We start from the raw sequence: 10,907 nt of genomic DNA, 5'->3' as shown, positions 1-10,907 counted from the left end.
TTCGTTTCAAATTGCGAATATAATATTTATTGTGATTGGCTTACGGGAAATAGAACACTATTTTTAATTGGATAAAAAGTTATGGGACTTCACCTAAACACCAACGAACTAAAAGGAATACGTATGCAACGTACTAACACTTGAAGAAGGAAATACAACAGAAACAAGTACACTTTTTTCAAAAACAACCATTTGATTCACTGAATCATTTTTTTCAAAAGATAAATTGTTTGAATGTTAATTTCTTGATAAAAATATAAGTTGTTTCAGATAGTAATTCAAAATAGTTTGTTTCCAATATTGGGGGAGGGTATTCAACTATACTGAAGTTCAAAAATCATTCTTATTCCTGTATAATATTACAAAAAGCAGTTAGGTGCCTTATTACTGCTTACATGATACAGGCCTATATGCCTGATGCTTATGGTACAAATAAATAAATAAAGATATAACTTAAATGAACGCATCATGGAAGCATGAAAAATAATAATAATATTAACATCTTTATTTAGAGAGAGTAACTCACTTGGATTGCACCAATTTTCAATAAGGCTCTCCTAATACAATAATAACTTCATTAAAAAAATAAACAATATAAATTCAATAATAATGGTAAATAAATATGCAATACGATTCAAATTCGATAAGCAATTATTCTATGGCATCGAAGTGCATAGATTTGTAGATATGTATCAATTCGAATACTGTGTTTGATTTTTTAGTTGCATTAGGAAGAGAATTCCAAACTTTTGGTCCACTGTAAGAGAAACTAGACTTGTACAACTATGTATTTGGTTTTGGAATTATAAAATTATCAGAAGAAATATCATCTTCTATTCTAATAGACACTTGGATAGGTGAGCTAAACGGTAACTAATTATATAAAATGCCATTATTTGGAATAGAACGACAGTTCATTTATCTTGTCTATATGTGCACCATTGCCAGTTTAAAAACGGCAAATGAGGACAACGTCAGTTTGCCTTTTCGGCAGATTCTAATGGACTATGCGCAATCTCATTGTTCGTACAAAAAAAAAATAACGTTACGCCCGGCGGCATTGGTTGATTTTCATTGTTTAGTATGTTTTTAAACCAATCACAATGTTTTGGTGTACGCTTTTGAAAATATTGCCCAGAATGCATTAGATTTTGAAATGGCGAATTACTTGAATACCACGTCTACCTAACCATGCTATCATGCATAAGACACGGGAAAACTGGTTAAAAAAAAATATCGCAATCCCACTTCCAAAAAAAAATTCATCAACATTTTCCCTGAAATGTTTAATATTCCGACGACCACTAGACGTTATGTAAAATTCAATCAATCAATCAATTTTTGACACGTGATTCTTAAGCAAGTAATTGACCATATGAGTATACAAAAACCAAATATAAATTATGTTTAAATATAATCGTTCTCGATATAAGTGTTATGTTTGTTGTTGGACGTTTAGCCGCCCAACAAACTATTAAAACATATTTTCCATATGGTATGCATACAACGTTTTCGAATAAAACATCTATTAACTAAATACCCTGGTTTTATTTGAATGATTTGTTGGAGTGAACCAGTAAGAATAAGAAATCAAAAGTGTTCTAAATTTCAAGGTTAATTTATAAATTCGATGGGAAGTCCAAAGGCACATGCAAAAACAGAAAATTACGTATCATATCAACTGAACAAACATACAACTGTAAGAGATTCTTTTTTAAAACCGAAGAAGGAAATATAGTACAAACAAACAAGAAAGAAAGAAAGTTAAAAATATAAAGAATTAATATTTTCAAGTAATTTCTACATTTCTTGTACAGAAGTTGAACTTAACAGTTGTGACCCAGATACAAGGTTCGTCAAGAGTTGATCCAAAAAATGCCGTATTTATATGATAACAAGTTTCCCCTTTGGAATAGGATAACATATATACATGAGGCCGTAGGTTAGCAAGTTTTCAGGGTTTCTCCACTTTCACGAACGCATATTTTAACATAAATGAAACAATAATCAGTGCATGCAAATTCTGGGAAAAAAAATTGTACTTCTGAATCTTTCTTCGTCCAAGAGGGCAGAGTGGGCTGTTAAAGAATTATTTTTAATCATCGTATTTTATTGTCCTTTTCGATCGATTAATCATGCGACCAATAATCAATTATTTGTAAAGCCGAAAAACAGAGCACCGAGTACCTTAGAAAAAGTTTTTAAAGAAGGACTATGACCATGAATGGCATTCGCGAGGGTCTGGATTTGGGGTTTACAGAATAGAAAATAATGGGCAAAAAAATAAAGAATAGAGAAAAATTGACCAAAAAAAAAAAAAAAAAATAAAGAATAAAAAATAATGAGGTGCTAAAATATAAAGAATAGAGAATAATGGGCAAAACATATAAAAAATAGAGAAAAATGGCCTTAAAAAAAGAATACAGAAATGAAGAACCCCCACCCCATCCAGAACCTCACATTCAATGTACAGAAAAAGAGTTTGATCGTTTATGAACATGTAATAACAAATCTAGATACTAGTAGATTAATAGTGGAATTTAATTCATACAATTTAGAATGTTAAATTCTACTATAAGGTTGAGGAATTCCAATTTGTTCTAGAAGGATTCTGGATCCTACCGAATTCCAATGTGAACAGTAACATCCATATGAAATCTTCGAACACATAGTGAATACATGTACGAGCTGACTATAAGTTAACAATGCAAATTAAAAATTATAGATCAGCTACCAATGCAAATTATCAAAAGATGAAAACGATATTTCAAAAGTTACACAATTATAAACATACTATAAACCGTGGTTTGTCCAACAGTGTTCTCCGATTCTTATGGTTCGATTGACGATATTGTGTCCACAAGACAATTTTAAGTGGTTCTCCACGGAACTGAATCAGATACCTGGTAACAGCTTCCAATTGCTTTTGAGCATTTCCATATGCTCAAGTCAATGGGTGTTTCGGATAAGCGAGATTTCTGAAATAAGAATGTTGGAAGGCAACACTTTTTTTTTTAAGATGAACTCAATACAATAATGTATTTAGACCTATTTCTTTTTTTTTATACAACATTATTTGTTAAAATTGCAGTAGTTATTTAATTATCTTAGTTTGGACAAGAGGAATAAATAATTGAATTATCATCGTTTAGACATAAGGAGAGAAACTAATGTTATCCGAATTTGTATAGAATACATAGTACACATTATCAAGGAATAATAACTGTTCTTATCCAAATTCGGATAAGAAGAATGCATGACCTACCGCACAGAGTTAAGTATACAATGTGACGATCCTTATCCAAATTCGGATAAGTATATCTATATTCAATATTAAGTCGTCTTTGCGTTATCCGAATTCGGATAAGAAGAAAAACAAATTGTACATAGGAGAACTTTTTATGATTTTCTTTTCCGAATTAAAGGTACCAAAAAAAAATGTGTATATCAAGCAGCCTTATTATGAAAGACTAGAGTATACATTAATTTTCTTATCCTAATTAGTTAATAAATTAAAGTGATTGGTAATTTATTGTTGTTTGTTCTACGTCCAGTGGGAAATATTTCATGTACATGCAAATTTGAAAGCAAATTATTGACGGCACATTGGGTTCTACAAGTATTTCATTTGTCATTGGTTAAGGCGAGTATGTTAGACTGCAGTAGAAAAAATACCCTCCAACATGCCATCAAAAGGAACAATGAGGACCTCTACACTGATTGTTGCGTTTTTCAGTTTAAAAAGTTTTGGCAGTGCTATATTCTCATTATACATCAGAATTTATCGTTACACCAAATCGATGCGACTAGTTCGAATATGGTTAGCCACGGATGAAAGAAGTGAAGGAATGTTTTTTTTTTCTCTCACAGATCGTTTGTCGTTCTATTTTTTCAAGGTTTTACATGTCATCATATGTAATGCTTTAAATTCATAGAAAAATATAACAAAAAGAGAAACAAGATATTCCGAAATACTGCATTTTCACACAAAAGAAAATAATATATGAATATGCAAGTTTTTGTTGTATTTACTGATTCTAAGTAATCAGTTGGAAGAATGTATCTTGAATATTTAGATACGATTGTTCGTCTCCATTCACTTTATCATTTGGATGACCCTTTAACCATGAATCTGCATCGTTTGCCAGTTAGTGTTTTACCAGTAAACAAATTATATATTTTTGAAAGTTTTAATATGTTACCAAATAGATAATTAAACCCGTAACGTATAGTAAGAGATGCAGATCCAGGATTTGAAAGAGGGGCGTTGCCCCTACATAGAAAAAGTTTGGAGTTGAATAGGTAAAAAGTGTGGATGATGCAACAGTATATGAAGCATCTCAAGAAGGTGGAGGTGATGCCCTCTCCCTTAAATCCGCCTCTGAGTGAAAAGAGTTCTTAAAGTAGATATGAGCACACTTTTTTCATTGAGTTTTGAATTTGCTTGTCTTTCTGCGTGTTTTCAAACATGACGATTCGACCGAATCCAGTATTGTAGTTAAGATAATCAGTTCACACTTTATTTCTATGATTATATGTAAAAACTGTCAAAATTTCTGTAAAAAATGAAAATATTTAAGACCAAATCAAAACATGAAAAATTAGTTTATAATAGATAATTCTGTAACCTGACTGTTTTAGCTTTAATATGATAAATAGTATCGTCAAATAATTGATGCAGCTCGTTGTTATATACATTTAGCATCTGATTACTTTATGTCGTTGTATGTTGCTACTTAAATCTTGTTTACATATATATAATTTACAATTTACTTGTATATAAAAATTATATATATAAACAAATACATTACCTTTTGTAAACGAAAAAAATATATATGTTTAATTAATTTCCAAGTTAGACAAGAACAAGACTCGATCACAAACTTTTTCCTGATTCATATACGCATGTACAGATAAAGTACTCTGACGTAGCTTTCCTTGTATTTCGGTGACCTAAGGTTGAATGACTTCTTGTATTTTTGTTATCGTAACAGCCTCATCTGTTTAGTATTCATGCCAATCATTACGCTCTCGATTACGCTGCACCTTTACTAGAGTGAAAAAAAAAGCGAGAAAGGGTATACATAAAATGTATGCATATGGACAAATCCCTTAATTTAATTTAGTATTAGAACAAAAATCGAAAATTATTTTAAAAAAAGATTTCAACAAAAGAAATCTGACTATTTCCGTAGCAAAGAGGTATGAATTTTCACCCTTGTCCGTCTGTACGTCCGTACGCCCCAGAATTGGTTACCATTCTCTAACTTAAGTTTGCCTCAGCCAAATGTTATGAAACTTAAACGCAATGTTTATTACCACCAATCAATAATCAAGTGTGAATTTGGGTGGCGTCACTTTTACCGTTCTAGAATTATGCATAAACAGCACAAATCAAACAGCGATTTCTGGTTTAAATTAGTTGTGTTGCATCATTTCAATGCCTCCAATGTCTAAACACACGGCAGTGTCTTTTTTGTGTTAGACATGAAGTCTTAGAGATAATTGTTAGGTTTGAGCTGACAAAAGTGCTAGCAGTTCGCAGTATCACTACATCCGGATGTTGACTTCGAGTTAGATTATAATATACTCGAGAGGTGGGGGTGGGGGTGGGGGGGGGGGGGGGGGTGGGGCACTTCCTATGTAATGAGTGGTAGGGATGAGTCGCTGGAATAGGTCACTATTTCATGCTCCATGATGTATGAAAAGGGTGAGAAATTCAATTTAAATATACCACTAGGTTGATGTTATCACTTGCTTGGTTAAATCATAAGTATCTGAAACTATCAGGTGTCAGTATTTATTTTTGATGCGGTTAAAGCACAATCGTAAATGTATCAGCTATTTGTCCAACCAATTAATCTCTATTTATTCCAATGTAGTATTTCCACTGATGCTAGTTATAGATGCTATAAATATTGTCTGTTGAAATTTCTCCACAATGAAAGATATATAAAAGGGACAAATAGAGGAAAGTATTTCAGAATTTATTGAAAAAAGCAATGCATTGCAAGCCCCCCCTCCCCCCAAAAAAATATCTCTAAACTAATGTACCAGAGGTCTGTTTTTGTTACTTGATATATGACCAGGTATATATTTTTGATAAAGAAAATATATGAAAAGGGTGGGGTACTTGATGTCTCAGCTGCTCACCCCTACAGATACAGTTAAGTCTGCCTTATATCTTGACTTACATTTAGAGATTAAAATTGCGGGTGGGTTGGCAACAATACTTTACGACAAAAGAGATGATTTCAGGCTCCCAATTGTGGACTTTCCATTTCTAGGTAGCAAATTCCATCAGCTGATATATTTCTAGTCGTCGTAACCACAGGCCCGTTCTCCTGTTCCCCGAATGTGACCTACCGATCTAGACTTATCACCGGTTGTGTACTTACATGAGCAATACGACTGGTGCCACATTGTAGCATGATCTACTAACCCTTCCGGGGTACCTGAGATCACCCCTGGTTTTTTTTTGGTAGGGTTTGTGTTGCTCAGTGTTAAGTTTTCTATGTCGTGTTTTTTTATATTATAGCTGTTGTTTGTCTTTGTCTTTTTTTGCCATGGCTTTGTTGGTTTATTTTCCACTTATGAGTTTTGATGTCTCTTTTGGTATTCTTCGCTTCTCCTTTACAAGGCATGCGTGTTTAGGGCTATGAATTGACTATGCCTTTATATTAAAAACAATTTAAGAAGATACTTAAAATGAGAAAACACACTAATTGCCTTTTATAGCAAACTATACGGTATGAGTTTTTTCATTGTTGAAGGCCGTTCGATGGTCTCTAAATACTTACATCCACTTCATTTTAACTGTTGTGGATAGTTGTCTCATTGGCAATCATACCACATCTCCCTTTTTTTATTATGGTTACTTATTATCTTAAAACGGATCTAGGCCAGATGATAAACAAACGCCTTCTGCTTTGTATGCATCACCAGGCAGGCGAATCCAGACTTGCTATTTGTCTAATTATTTTGCCTCTTAAGTAAAACAGGATTAAATACGGAAGCGTATTAGCGCCACATAATTGATTTTTACATCGGATGACCGTGAGGACATTCCGGTGTATTGTTGCTACAGTCATTTCCACCCACGTGACTTTCTTTTTTGACTGATAACCGAACGCAAAATAACATTCCTTATTGCTTATTATATATCAATTTCATCAATAAATATTCATGAAAATATTTTTTTGGAACATAGATAAATGATATGAAAATGTTCTGTCGTGAGAAATATATATATATATATATATATATATCAGTGTTCCCGCCTGCCCTAAATAGAAGGGCGGCCCGCCCTTGGTGCCCTTACCCCCGCCCTTCTGCCCTCCAAAGTAAAAGAATGCACCCCTCTGCCTTTTCAAAAAAATAAAATTTCCAAATTTCATGCCTACCGACGTTTCCGGTAAAATTGTTACCTGAATTGTGTAACACTAATTAACTGACAATGGGATTAAGTTAAATACCTAATGCTTTGGCAGTTTTATCACCTTTGTTAATGATTGTTTACTGCTAATTAGTGGATTTAAGATAATTGAACAAATACTAGATATTTAATACAGAATGAAATGTCCACATGTTATCCATTTGTAATGTTTATGTACAGCATGTACACTTGAAAAAATTTATTTCAGTAGGCATAACATAAAAAATAAAATCTTAAACAATTTTAAAGGCATACATACAGTTTTGACTTAATTGGTTTTGTTTCACAACTATGAGTATGAAATTTAAAGAAGAATCAAAGAAATTTGTACTTTGAACATAACAAGATTTACTTCCTGTTTTACTTCTTGTATTTTATAATCCTCCTGACACAGGAGCACTCAACAAATTTATTTTTAACAATGATGGAGAAGAAAGTAACTGTTTATACCTTCTGCAATATATTATTGCATCAATGTAAAATGATCATCTACAGTCTCGCCTGTTATATTTATAAAACTCCTTACTGAGGAGCACTTTGGTGTGCACTTAAAAATACTTTTATGTAACAATTCAAATGATCATAAATAACTCTCAATAACATATATACTATATGTTTGAACAAGTAATTTAAATGTAGATAAGTTAATTACATTAAACAATCAATTTTGCATGTATAACTCCATCTTTCAAAACTACTTGTTTATTTTTATAGACTGGTATAAGTTATAAAACATTGAAATTTCTGATGATTATTTTTTCCTTACCAAATGTACAAGTTTGTTTAGATTAACATCGAAATGATATGCTTTGCTTCATGGTATGATAATTTGATAAAAAAAAATTCTTACTGGAACCAACATCAAGAACACATTAACACATAATTTCTGAATATGGTTTAAATACAACTTATGTTCTCCAGCTGCATGAGCCTAGCAATATTCAAGGTAATTTATACACTGTCCAACAGTGTCCTTAAAATCTGAGTTATAACGCTAAAGTGCCCTTTCAGACAACTAGCACCCTTCTGCCCTGAGATTTAAGCTGGAACACTGTATATATATATATATCAATAACAAATCAAGAATACCGAAAATTTGTGTTAACGCATGCGGAAGAATATTTCAAGAAACTTTGCGGGAAAATATGAATGCCAACTCAAGTCCAATCTTTTAGAAAAATCCAATTAATACAGAAGAGTGTCCACCATGCACTTGCACTACACTATTATTAGAATAGTAAAAAAGAATGATAAACAAATGGATAAAAAATTATATATACAAATATTAATATAATATAAAACAACACTAATTTGTATCCCTTCAATATAATAATTATTACGGTGAGGTTGAATACCCTGTCATTTATTCATCATCCACGCACAAACTTGTCTCTATATATATGTACCTTAACCTCACTTTTTTCTGAGACAAGACTTTTGTGCTTGTGACCATCCACGAGAACTTGCGGTCATCCGATGTTTAGTACTTCAGTACTTTGATTTTTTATAAAAAAGAATATGTGGTATGATTGCCAATGAGAAAACTTTTCACAAGAGACCAATTTTGTCTTGAGAATTATTTTAGCTACAACAATAATATTAACATTCTTAAAAAACTACGAAATGGTACATTGAAACTTAATGTTGAAGTTGGTCGCTTCTCTGATATACCAAGAGAAATGCGTCTATGTATGTTGTAATATGCAATGTGTTGAGAATGCATTTCATTTTGTATTGGTATGTCCAGCATATAGGGCAATTAGAATATTTTTTTCTGCCACACTATTATTGTTCATGGCCTAATATTTTTAATCTATCTTGTTTGTTGAAAGCTAATTCTAGATCGCTAACAATTAAGCTCTGTAACTATTTGAAGAATGCATGGAAAGCTAGATCTGATATTATTGGTTAGTAATGTTATTAGTGTATTGTTCTCTGTTATCAGTCTTTTGTCACATTGTGTTTATATTATGTATTGCATAGCATGTTCTATATGCTTTTGCAAATAAAATATTCATTCATGCATTCAGTTGACACAGAAAGTAAAAGCTATATGTCACCGTATGGCCTACAAAAATGAGCAAAGCCCATACCGCATAGTCGACTATAAAAGGTTCTGAAATGACAAATGTAAAACAATTCAAACGACCAAAGGTAATAACGCAAACATAGGAAGAAATATAATAAAAAATATGCGGCACTAATATGCTTCCGTACAAGCACATACATTGTATTGAAATACAAATATACATTCAAAAAAATTAAAAAAAGATGAGATGTGGTATGATTGCCAATACTAATTATAAATAGAGCTTTCTTACAATTTGACGAAAGGTACGTACGCTTGACGAATCATACGTTAGACTCGTTTTAAGGGATCCTTTATTTTGACATATTTATGTAATCTTAATTGAAGCGTCATGGAACTTCGATGGTGTTTCATAATAGTGTTTGCAAGCCCCCCAAAAAAATCTCTATACTAATGTACCATTGTTTGTAAAATAAAAATACCACCAGGGGGAAGGAGATTCATAACTCTACAAAATTTCCTAAATATAGGCTCGTCAGGAAACAAAATTCTATAAACAAAAGAAAGGTCCACAATTATTAGATGAAACAAATAAACGACGTGTAAAAGAATGTTCAGATCAACTGAAGATAATGAATATTATTAATAAAATCTGCGGAATACTAAGGCAACGACCATTAACTTTGAAATGGGGAGGGGGGGGCTAAATATTTGTTCCGTTTCACTTTTGTTTTCTGCGATCGCAAGAGTCTCATTTTTTTTTTAGATATATAAGAGTAATATTAATAGAAAAAAACTTCATCGCAAAATCTTTTTTCCACAGATTTAGTTCACACTGAGACTACTATAACACAGTGTTATAGTAGTCTCAGGTTCACACTACTTCAAAACATCGCAGAATCCTTGTCTTGCAAATCACGATGATCCGCGTTGACAATTTGATGATGGCATACTCATTTAAAATAAGTGTGAATCTTGTCGTTAAATTTAGAGTATCATACTTGAATAATTTCATTAAAATGTTAATTTTGAAAACAATTCCCGCGCAAATGTGTGTAATCGTGGTAAACAATAGTAACGTATCGGACATAAGTGTATTTGAATTTTTTTCTTTAATTCAGATATCAAAAACGTGTTTTATTTGCAATATGCTTAAATTTTTAAAGAGATTCAAGTTTAATTCAGAAAAGAATGCTGTTTTACCGGATAAAAACACAGACTCTCAGCATTATCGTAGAAATGTGTAATACATGCTCCCTTTACGTTCGTTCGTTCCTTTCGTCAAAATGTAAGAAAGCTCTTATGAGACAACTATCCACTAGATTCGTAAGGATGTAGTCAACAGAGTTAAGCAAAACCTATACAGTCTTGTCTGAGCACGCATTTATTTCACGGTCAAGAATAACACGTTGTCTGAAAATTCTTTTTTAATCTTAAACTTTT

The 10,907-nt window shown here is 32.1% G+C and overlaps 1 long non-coding RNA gene across 1 annotated transcript; it reads left to right on the top strand.

Annotated features, from left to right (window-relative positions):
• The first annotated feature begins 9,674 nt into the window (after nt 1-9,674).
• Nucleotides 9,675-10,616, top strand: LOC127721979 (uncharacterized). Its single transcript, XR_007991558.1, has 2 exons — nt 9,675-10,292; nt 10,337-10,616. It is a non-coding gene; the product is annotated as an uncharacterized LOC127721979 (long non-coding RNA).
• The last annotated feature ends 291 nt before the right edge of the window (nt 10,617-10,907 follow it).

This window comes from Mytilus californianus, unplaced genomic scaffold (assembly GCF_021869535.1).
Source record: "Mytilus californianus isolate M0D057914Y unplaced genomic scaffold, xbMytCali1.0.p SCAF_12, whole genome shotgun sequence".
Taxonomy (NCBI): Eukaryota; Metazoa; Mollusca; class Bivalvia; order Mytilida; family Mytilidae; genus Mytilus; species Mytilus californianus.
Note: the sequence above shows the minus strand (reverse complement) of the source record. Positions and strands in the feature narration are given on the sequence as shown.